General features: G+C 44.0%; 1 long non-coding RNA gene across 1 annotated transcript; it reads right to left on the reverse strand.

Moving 5' to 3' along the window:
• Positions 1-5,097: 5,097 nt before the first annotated feature.
• On the reverse strand, positions 5,098-9,556 carry LOC142776216 (uncharacterized). The gene is made up of 2 exons (XR_012887380.1): positions 9,399-9,556; positions 5,098-7,116 (listed from the first exon to the last, which is right to left on the reverse strand). It is a non-coding gene; the product is annotated as an uncharacterized LOC142776216 (long non-coding RNA).
• Between the last annotated feature and the right edge of the window lie 1,593 nt (positions 9,557-11,149).

An 11,149-nucleotide genomic window follows, 5' to 3' on the forward strand; every position in this document is an offset into this window, starting at 1 on the left:
CGATCGCCGGTGGTCGTTTAGCCGTACTCCAAGTAAGCCTAGCGACGCCGTCGGCAAGCCGACACCGGTGTCATCGGCGGGGCACCTGGCTGTTTCGCCGGCTTTCCTATATTAGCTCCACTGCTATGTTTGTGTTTGCGGACTCGTGCACTAGCACTGCGAACGCTGGTTCGGCCGACATAATCGCGAGTTCCAGCTGATAATTCATATTCTCTGACTGGAGGGATGTTGATGATTACATGGATCCGCATTAAAAGATCGGTGTGCTTCGGTGCTACGAATTAGCCCACGTAAGTTTTTGCGTTACAGTGCCAATGTTTATCGCATGTTTAAGCCGAGCAAAAGTCGACCACTAGCACTACATAGGAGGTCAAAATACTGTGCTATATATATCCGGTAGTTTGTTCTCTGTATATAGTGTAGCGCAGGCGGCGAGGGTTTGCGATGTTTTCTTTTGAAATAATAGTTCGTATGTATAAATATATGTGTGGGGGTTGCTTGACCAATATACTTCATTCTTCATTGCTGATTCCATAGAAATAAATATAAAATGTACTCCACAAGTGCAGGATCACCATTTTTTTTTCGTTCGTCCAGACAGTTCGTTAGTCCCATTGGAACATTCTACGAGGACCAACAATTAAACCAAGTAGAGTAGGTGCTAGGGGGTAACGGTTGAACCCTTGCCGTTGCTCTCGCAGTTAGTCCAAATTAATTAAAAGTATGTGGCAGCCCATTTAGCACCCTAAAGAACCAATGGCATACCCCACTTTAGTCCTTTTCGGCTTAGATTGTAGCCACCACGTCGCTGAGGGGCATAATTTTCATCGTACGAGGGATCGTGTTCACGCGTTTAACACGTTTTTTTTTTCTCGTAACGCTGGTGGTTCCTGAAAGAATTTTCTCGAGCAAGCCAATGCATTGAGATGGTCGGCAGCTTACCGTTGGTCTCCTATCTTGCATTGCCGAAGTGCGATGCCCGCACCACCACTGGCAGAGCTGCTGCGTATTACAGCGTTGTCGATTGCCGCCGCGGTGGTACGGTGGTTATGGCTGTCGGCTGAAGGCTGACCTGAAGTTCGCGGAGTCGTATTTTAGATGTAGACCATGATGCTAGAGGTCCATGCATTTAGATTTACGTGCACGTTCAAGAACTCCAAGTGCTCGGATGTACCGAAGCCCTCCACTACAGCATTACTCAATCACATCGTGGTTGCGGCATGTAAAATCTCAGAAACTGTTATTGTTAGTAGCATCGTCAGATGTACCGCAGCAGGCAGAACGTTATTCTTAAGGCATAGTTGGACTCTCCTCGCACGCTACATCCCATCAATGTATCGCACCACTGTACAATCGGAAGCTTGAACATCGTACGAGGAGTCCAAGTGCAACGCTAAAGCTTGCGAAAAATTAATGTCAGTGCTTCAGCCCTCGTGCGAAAGTATATGTAATGATGACGGACGGTGACGTTGAGTAGAGGCACTGATGACAACGCGGACGCGACGACGGTGGCGGCGTAGTACGAAGTAGTGGTGACTAACGTGAAGTCGCCCCGCCGCGGTGGTCTAGTGGCTAAGGTACTCGGCTGCTGACCCGCAGGTCGCGGGTTCGATTCCCGGCTTCGGCGGCTGCATTTCCGATGGAGGCGGAAATGTTGTAGGCCCATGTGCTCAGATTTGGGCGCACGTTAAAGAACCCTAGGTGGTCAAAATTTCCGGAGCCCTCCACTACGGCGTCTCTCATAATCATATAGTGGTGAAGTCATCTGCTTCTTCAGGGTAAGTTTTCACCTGCACGTGCGTATCTGTGCGTTCAGTATGCTTATCATATGATGTCTTATCAAACAACTTATTAGCATGTCTGAACGTCAGCTAGGCGAAGCTCTCCCTCTGTTTGAATCATGCATCGCACATGGTCTAGAGGAGTACTATTTCAGCTAAACAGGAAGCGTAAAAGTTGCAGCGTAATGACAGGCCACTATTTCAGCAAGTGAGACAAGTGCTACTCATGTGCGTTCTGTGTGACGATAAACGTAGCATGCATTCGCAGGTGTCTCGCTTCCTCAAACTGTGCGTCAAGAATGAAAATTTATTTTACCCGCCTACACACATGCTCGTATTATATCATTTTAACGTTATCCACGCTTTCTTTTCTCTCTCTTTCCCCCTACTTTTTTTCATATTTTTCAGTGACTGCAGGTTGTTTTTCATGGCTGTGGGACAGCGCGCCTTTTCGTTGAGCCATTTTTTTACTTATTTGTGTTGTGCAAGACAAGCGATCACGTCACGAGTAAACAGCAATAATATCAGAATATCTGCTCGTGAATTAGTTACGCAACCACGCCAATCACGTTATACACCGCCCCGATATTGAGGACCACGATTGGTCCATCGCTTGGAGCCCGAAACGCGTTTTCGTTTCGCGCGACTACATCTTCCACATTCTAGCGCAGAAAGCTTACCGTTAGTACGGGGAAATGACACGTCACAAGCACGCAACGCGGGAACGCGCGGTGAACAGCAGGCTCCAAGGTATATTATACGGCGACAGGAATTAGATTCCATCCACCTATCGAGCCGCGGTCGGGGCATCGAAGGCGAAGAGGGGGGGGGGGGGGTGTCGTATGCCGTGCTGTATTTGACCAGGGATCCACAGGATATGGAGCACGGTACCCCGAATAAAGGGCAACCCCACGAAAAATATACTACAGATCTATTTTGTGTTTTGTGAACAACTGCAGTATAGGCGCCGTCGACATACAGGTGCGCTTGAAGCGACGTCGCGGCGCGTAAGCACAGCCCAAAGCTCACCAACACCCTCTAGACTCGAGCAAGAGAGAGGGAGAGGAACTTTACTGAGGTCTCTTACTACCGTAGCGGAGAGAGTCCCTCGCGCCCACACGGCTGGCACAACACCTGCAAGGCTGCCTCCGAGCACAGCGCGTTTAGAATATATCGATAGAGAACAAAGTGTATCTATCGACAGAATGCATACGCTCCGAGCTAATCATTAGACGCCCACGAATTTTCATCCGGCCTACTGGAACACGCGCACTCGATGTTCCAGAAACTCGACGTCCAGGACCAAACTTCACCTCCATGGTGTTTACTTTATGCCTGGCAGCGTCCTCTTCCCGTGATCCGGGAAGTTCGCTCGTTATAACAGCCTTGATAACTAGTACCCCGATTTCTTGTTAACAAGGACAGGACGTTTTTTTTCTTGTTGGCCCCCTTTTTAATCTCTGTCTGGCTAAGGATTAAAGGCCAGAGTTGCTGGATACTGCCCGAGGTAGTGAATAACCATTTCAACCCCCCCCCCCCCAGAAAAAAACGACGCGATTTTAGCGAAGATCAAGAGAAAACGAGGATTACTACGTTTTCTCATACCTCAAACTGTTTTGATTGCAATAAAAGCATCACTCTAATGCAAGTGGGAAGGCAAAAAAGTGTCTTCAGGGATCCTGAAAAAGCTTGTGGCGCGACTGTGAATGAAAGCACATATTTATTTTTTCACGGAGCTTCTACGCAGAGCAGTCCGCAGTCCGTTCAATGTACATTTTCAAGAGCATAAATAGCGGTGCCTGCTTAATCTCTGAGCATTTCCCTAATCACGACGCTCAACGACACGCAAAAGCATCGAAAAAGCGCTATCAGTGAACGTGACGAGCACAAAAAGTACTGTACTTTCTAGGAAAACGCCGATAACTCAGGGAAAAAAAACGGCTAAGGACAGGAACATTCTACAAGTTCTACATTCTACATTCTACAAAAAAAAAAACGAAAAGAATAAAACAATAATTCCGCTCACTACAAGCGGAACTGTGAATTCTGCTTTAAGCCGCCTTTCTAGGTTTTCCAGGAAATGCAATTAGGTTGCAGAGTTCCAGCCTCACCACGACACACTTCTCTCACACCGTTTCCTCGCCCCGGTACGACATGCTTCCCTCGCACCGGTTCATGACAGCGATAAGCAGTCACAGCGGTTATTGTTTTTGGGGCCGATGGCAAAACGTGTTCACCGTAAAGCCACTACCATCGTTGCGGCCCTGCTGAGACAGCACATTGGGGCAAATGATATGGTCATTCGTACGCGGAACGTTACGGAGCACTAGATTATTGCGCGCACTGCCGCACGAGCGGGTTTGTCACGTGGTAATTTTTGTATTTTGCGGGCATTTGTAATTAGCAGAAAAACACTATACACAGTAAAGTTTTTTACACCCGTAAGGGTGTAAACTGGCTTGTCGCCAGAGGAACACCCCATGGGTGTTTTCAGATACACCCTACTGAAAGGGTGTTAGCTGAACACCCTACAGGAAGAGTGTTCAGCAAAATATTAGGGTGTTCAACACCCTTCTAAGAGGGTGTTGAAAGGGTGTGCGACCTTCGAGTAAGGCATTATTCCAAGGTCGCAGGTTCGGTTCCTGTCCATGGCAAGTTATCTTTTCACCCACATTTTTTTCTTCACATTTACACAACAATTCGGTCTAATAACTTCCCCTATACTTTCATTGGCAATATTGTCTGTTTGATCTCAATATATATATATATATATATATATATATATATATGTGTGTGTGTGTGTGTGTGTGTGTGTGTGTGTGTGTGTAAGCAAGCTTACTGAAATGCAATGATATTCCTCAAAGCCTTCTTTGTAAAGCCGACTATAGAAATTTAGACTGCCTGTTATGGTTACAAAATTAAATACAAATATTTAGTGTTAAATAGCATAAGCATCTCGGGTATATCAATTGGCTCAGTGAGTTGATACAGCAAGAGTGCTTGGTATGCATACGTTTGTGTAGACACAGAAACACATTATATTGAAAACATTATTACCCGTAACAGTGCACACGTCTCATGCAGGATGTAGACTTATACATATTTCAGCAACTTAATTTGCAGTTTCACTTGGTATCGCGAAACCATGCGAGTTCAGCCTCGTGTAGTTCATTTTAAACTTTTTGATTATACAAAAATAACAGAGCTGCTTTGGTAGACATCGTTTCCACTTATTGATAAATATCTTTTCCCACTTCCTAAAAGTAGACATATATTAGCGTAAGATAAATGTCAAGTACATGTACCACAACACAAGTTTTCTCTCAACTGAAAGCAAACACATTTATTATGATATTTCATACATACTACAGTTAGAGAATTTTACCGCCAATATTCGAACAGGTAAGGTCAGCGGCTGAAGAAAGATGATTAACAGATCAGCTCTCACCCCATGAAGCTTCACCACATATTAAAATTTCAAGTTTTATTTTTCAGCATCTTCCTAGGTAATAGAGACAGCATCAGCATCCATTTCTCAAAAACACACTCTTCACAACAAAATCAAAATGAGGGCCGACAGGTAGAAACACCTCAGACAGGCTGACCAAAGTTTCGATAGGAGAACCTATCTTCGTCAAAGGTGCCTAGCCTTCTCATTCTTGGCATATTAGTTTTAAGGGGGTTAGTAAGGACGTCATGTCCTGGTGGTGGCATGTGTCCTTGTTGGCAATCGTAGCCTGAAAAAAAAACTATAACGCAGAGGAGTGCAGTCCTTGCTTCATTTCAAGTTGGGTGGTAGTGATTCAGAATGTTCTCAGAGAGTGGAGAAAAAAAAAGGAAAAAAAGGAAACACCCAAAGTAGGAGCAGTGTGCTGCCAATGGGTGGCCGCTACAGACACGAAAAAAGCGAAGAGCTTGAAAGTTCGAAGCCAACAGACGGTCCCTACGTTTGGCCATCACAAAGGGTTGCCGGCAATAACAGCCTATGCTGTTCTCGAACATCTATGAATGGGACTCATAAGAAAGAGGTTACAAAAAGGTGCAAGAGAGAAGCAGGCGGCTACTTTTAAATGCCAAGATGTGAAAGGTAAGCGACACCAGATGTGTTCGGAAGACCACGTGTTTATTGGGGAAGGTCATTGGTTAAAATATGCTTTCACTATCCCCGTAGGTGTCCCGCTCAACGGAGTTGCCTCAAGAATTTGGTGGCATGTTGGCAGAGAAATAGGCAAGTTCGGAATGCAAAGGAAATAAGCAACGACGAGAGAAACACAAAAGAAAAGAAAAGTGAAAAAAAAAGGCAGATTGGTGGTAGGTGACACGCTAGCGTTAACAGACAAGGAAAGGAAAAAAGAGACGCAGAGAAATTTGTGGCTTGGCAATGACTTAATTGTGCACGGTAGGAGTGTTTTTTGAAGCGACAAAAGAGGAAAGGAAGTTGTGGACACCTTGGCAGATTGTGTCCAGAGGGACACAAAGTAATAAAATAATGCTGTCATCTGCCCTATCAACCAAAAATATTGAAATTTTAGTAACGCAAATAAGCAGGTATGTTTGCATTAAAAAGTTGGAGGCAGTCGTGTTTCTACACAGTCCCATTTGGAAAACTTTTTTGATTATGTTTATGCTCCTAGATATCCCGCTTGAAAGTTTGATTTTGCTTTTCATGATTACGCATGCAAGGCAGTGAGGTTCAGCAAAATATCACTCCATAGCGGAACGAGCAATCGGTTCTTGCTATCGCCAGCGAATAGCAAGAGTAACTATTTTAATGTTTGCCTATGCCTTCCACCGATGGTCAGATTAAATGCATGAAATCAGAGTCTGGGCTAGTGTTCACTGTCCTGCACACATAATAATGCAAGCCGAAACTAAATTTCCAGCAGGATATCTGAGCACAGGCATGCTAGAATTCTTACAAGTGATAATATGTAGAAATGTGACTGGCTCAAATATTTAACACATACATGATCTCCTGCTGTGGTCACTATTAAGTTGATTAATAAAACTTAATGGCACCGCTGACAGTGATAATTATTGTCTCACATTGCATCCTCCTGGATACATAGCTATCAGCAGAAATGGCGTTACGTACATAACTTACAGCGCTGACTTCTCTTTTAAGAAAAAACAAAAGGGTTAACTTTGAACACCCTGAACCTTTGTGCTCCTTGAATACAGCTACCAGGTGGCTCTCTGCAGCTCCATTTTCAGAAGAAACAGAAGCCATGCGCCGCTGATGTGCACCAGCAGTCGAATTTTCCACGAGCCAGCCTTAATGATGGGCTAGTCCAGACGTCTCCCACACTCTCTTCCTACGACGAGCATGTATAGTCTGCGAGAGAAACAAAAAAAACAATTTACTGATGTGTCTGTTAGCGAAGCAGAATTTGGAACTCAATTTAGAATGATATGGAACGTTGTGTTTTAAAAGAGTAGGATGTACGAAAACCAGACATGCTACAACAAAAACATCCTCAATGTTTTTGGCGAACATAGCTGCAACCTTACGAAAGAATATGCATTTTTCACATAACAGATGTGTCACAAAATATACTTGAATAGCGCTCTGGCATAGTGCGTATACATGCCAATTCATTAGTAGGGCAGCGCGTACATGACGGCATGCGCTTTGCTCAAGTATCCATTGGAGGTAACACATAAAGTTATATTACGAATTTTAGTTTGAACACAACTAATGTAACTTTCTTTCGGCTGCCTACATTAAGACGATTATGCCGATAACATAAAAAAATTGGTTTCACTAAATCACTATTGTCAACTGCTAAATTATGGCTGTTAATTCAATGATTCCAAGTGGCTAGAAAGGCAGTGCCCCTCCCTCATCCCTAACATACCCCTCATTACGGGCTGTCTAATAAATAATGGAAAAAATGTGGAAATGCTAATACAACGCACCCATCTTGAGCTAAATACCATCCCAATAAAGCATGCAAGCTTCTGCAACGATCTCTAGTAACAAGAATACTGGAAGGCATAGGTCACGATTTAGCAATACACAATAAACGTTTGATTAGACTGATTTCTGAAGTTGTGTAATTGCGTCAATGCCAACAGCTTGGAAACATGCAGTCTATATTCATGATTGTCAGATGAACATACTGTCCAATTTTCCATTTTCACAGCAACACGTGCATGCCTTATGTATGCATACAATGATGTATAACATTATTGCAAGTTTTGAGCGTTAAATGATATATTCGTTTCTCCAAACACCATAGATCCCTTCTATAACTGTAGCGCATGCCTATAGAATTTACTGAAGCTTGTCATCTGATGCGAAGACAAAACAACATGCTGACCCTAATTGAAAGCATCACGTTTTGGCCCCCACACAAAAGCCCTATTCACAAGTGACAAAGACTGTGCTTTTATTCGTGGCCAGTGTGTGGTTTTTCAATGTTTTCATGTGTGTTTCTTACTAGATCGGCATAAGCTTGTAATCTGTTATTAAATGCCATTGGAGGTGATGGTCTAAACTGTTTTTACTGTTCGTACAAGTAAAATTGCTTAGCAAAGTTTGAACACAAAGTTTGGGCGAGGCACATACAATATTTAATAAACCGCCACAAAATAATGAAATCAAAGCATAGCGAAAACAAGCTGAATAATAAAATGTGCTCTACCGCATGAACTACTGATCGAATTAGGGCTCGCACAGTTAAGCTACAGTTATTCGGCCCCAATAAGCCATGAAAATTTTGTTGGGAAATACAGTTCAAGTTTAACGAACGGCTCAAAATTCATGGGTTCCGAACGCATCAGACAACCTATGTTGCGGGTGTATAACGTAAACTCAGATTTGACTAAACGGGCTGCATAAACACCTAAGCGTACATACGTGCAAGCCTCGCGAGCCGTACCTAAGACGAGGCAGCATGCTGCACGTGAACTTGAGTAACACGGTAGTTCAAAGATGCGTGCCGGCGTGGATGCATACACCGGCATACGTTCGGCTACCCGCAGCAATTTCTGACAGCAGTTTAAAAAAAAGGGCGTACAACATATGAAACTTTCCAAACTGCTTTGGACGTACAACATATGAAACGTACAACATATGAACCCGTTGACTCCTGTAGCACACAATATGAACATTGATTGATTTGTGGGGTTTAACGTCCCAAAACCACAATATGAACAGGCATGCAAAAAAAAAACAAAAATCCTCAAGTTAAGAGATCCAAACATACGCGCCCTAGGCGTAATCAACGCTTACAGCTAACAAATGCCGTCTTCACCCAACAATTATTTAACCAAAATATTGGTCCATCGCGAGCAGGGCTCCCTGCCAACACCACTGCCGACAAAGGCGAGCGCCGTCACAACTCGCACAAATCCGCCGCCAAATTCCCACTGCGCACGCACGAACGCACAATGTGCTTCACACACTGAAGCATGCTTCAATCGTAAGAAAACGCTCGCCCACGCTTGACTTGCTACAAAAACGCCTTCATCCTGATGAAATGACACACACAAACAGGTTCGCTACGTTAAAAAACTTCACTTATCACCCACATGTAACGAAAAACATAGCATGGCGTCGTTATCACGCTCTCGTTGTTGACAAAGTGCCGACAGCAGGAATGTGGTACGTACCTGGCGAGTGTTCCAAAATGCGACGCCACACGTCCTCGCTTGAGTAGAGTTCATCTTCGGAATAGGCAGCACCAGCAGAACACAAAACACGAACGCAGCGCGCAAGCACACCTCAAAAAACGAGAAAAAAACGATGCAGAACCGACAAGCTGCAGCGCCCGACCAGCGAGCGAGCACGCCAAAAGAAGTTCAGGGTTACAGCTCCGCAGACGTACAATGGCGCAATAAAATGCTTTAGTAATGCGGTTAAGTATAAAGAGTAAACGGAAATATATATAACATAAAAACGAAGGGAGCAAAATAATTTTATCTTCACGAAAAAACAAACTTAAAAATTAACACATGACTTTCGCGCGCGAAGTCTGAAACGCTTGCAGGTACAATGCATTTTTAACAAATGAAGAACAGCGGTAATAATCACCTAAAACACTCATGTTCTTGAATTCGCAATGTACTATTGTTGACGCACACATTTACACACAAAATTTTATTGCAATGATTGATGGTGCATAGGCGTGCCCACCACGGGGGAAGGGGGGCGGAAGCGGCCCTTGGTCACTTAGGGGGCAATGTAAATCCCTTTAGGTACATAGAGAAATAGAGAGGGGGCACTGTAACTCGACGTAAGTTTTTTAACTCGACGGGGGTTGCAGTGCCCCCTGCTGATCACCTCATACCCCCCCCCCCCCCCGAGGGGATGTCAAACAGAATAGATAGCAAATACAAATTTTACGGCGTGGGTCACAGTGTCCCACAATATATATATATATATATATATATATATATATATATATATATATGAAGGGGGGCGAGAGGCGTGTCTTTCCCTCCTCTCGTACCCTTCTCCCCTTCGCTTCGGAAAGGCGCTACGTGCACTGACCGTGCCATTCTCTGACCTTTATTTCTTCACCTAAAGAACCACTTCCCGTGCTCCCGCATGGTTGCAGAAGGTAGTGCATTGTTTTCTTTTTCGACCAAGCACGTCTCGTCTTCGATAGTTTTGTGAAAACAACTTGCACTCGAAGGGCTTTTGACCGAGCAAGGGTTTTTTGTAATAAATTCAAGCTTTTTTTTCTCAATTGCTTCTACACATGAATATGTGCTGTCCGTAGATCGTGATAGTAGCCCATTCATTTATTCACATATAATGTGGACGATATAAAACGGCAAAGCATATCGAATCATACAGTGCGAGAAGAAGTTAGTCTCTTTTACATTTTCTCAATTATTCTTAGTGTTCTGTAAAATTTGTCAATGCCTCAATCATTTCCTTGATTTTTTTCATCCCTACGACATTGTTATCTTAGGAAAGGCATGCATTTCTTGCGCTATGCGTGGTATTTGATTTGCAAGCATGGATGCAGCTCGATTCTTGCACGTGCACTCCCGCGCCGGTGGTCTGGTGCTTATGGTGCTGAACTGTTGACCCGCAAGTCGCAGGATTGAATCCCGGCAGTTCACGGCAGCCACATTTTTAATGGACGAGAAAGAGTGCGAGACCTGTGTAGTTAGACTTAGGTGCACCTTAAGTAACCCCAGGTGGTTTAAATTTTCGGAGCCCTTCGGTACAGCGTCTCTAATGATTATATGACAACTTTGGGACGTTAAATGGAACAATTTTTATTCCAACATTTATAGGTGTACACCCTTCTGTTCTTCAACACCCTCACGAACGGCATAATAACACTCTTTTGCCAGTTACACCCTTCTCTGAGGGTGTACCAACAAAGAAAAGGGTGTTACATTCATTC

Source organism: Rhipicephalus microplus, chromosome X (assembly GCF_043290135.1).
Source record: "Rhipicephalus microplus isolate Deutch F79 chromosome X, USDA_Rmic, whole genome shotgun sequence".
Classification (NCBI taxonomy): domain Eukaryota; kingdom Metazoa; phylum Arthropoda; class Arachnida; order Ixodida; family Ixodidae; genus Rhipicephalus; species Rhipicephalus microplus.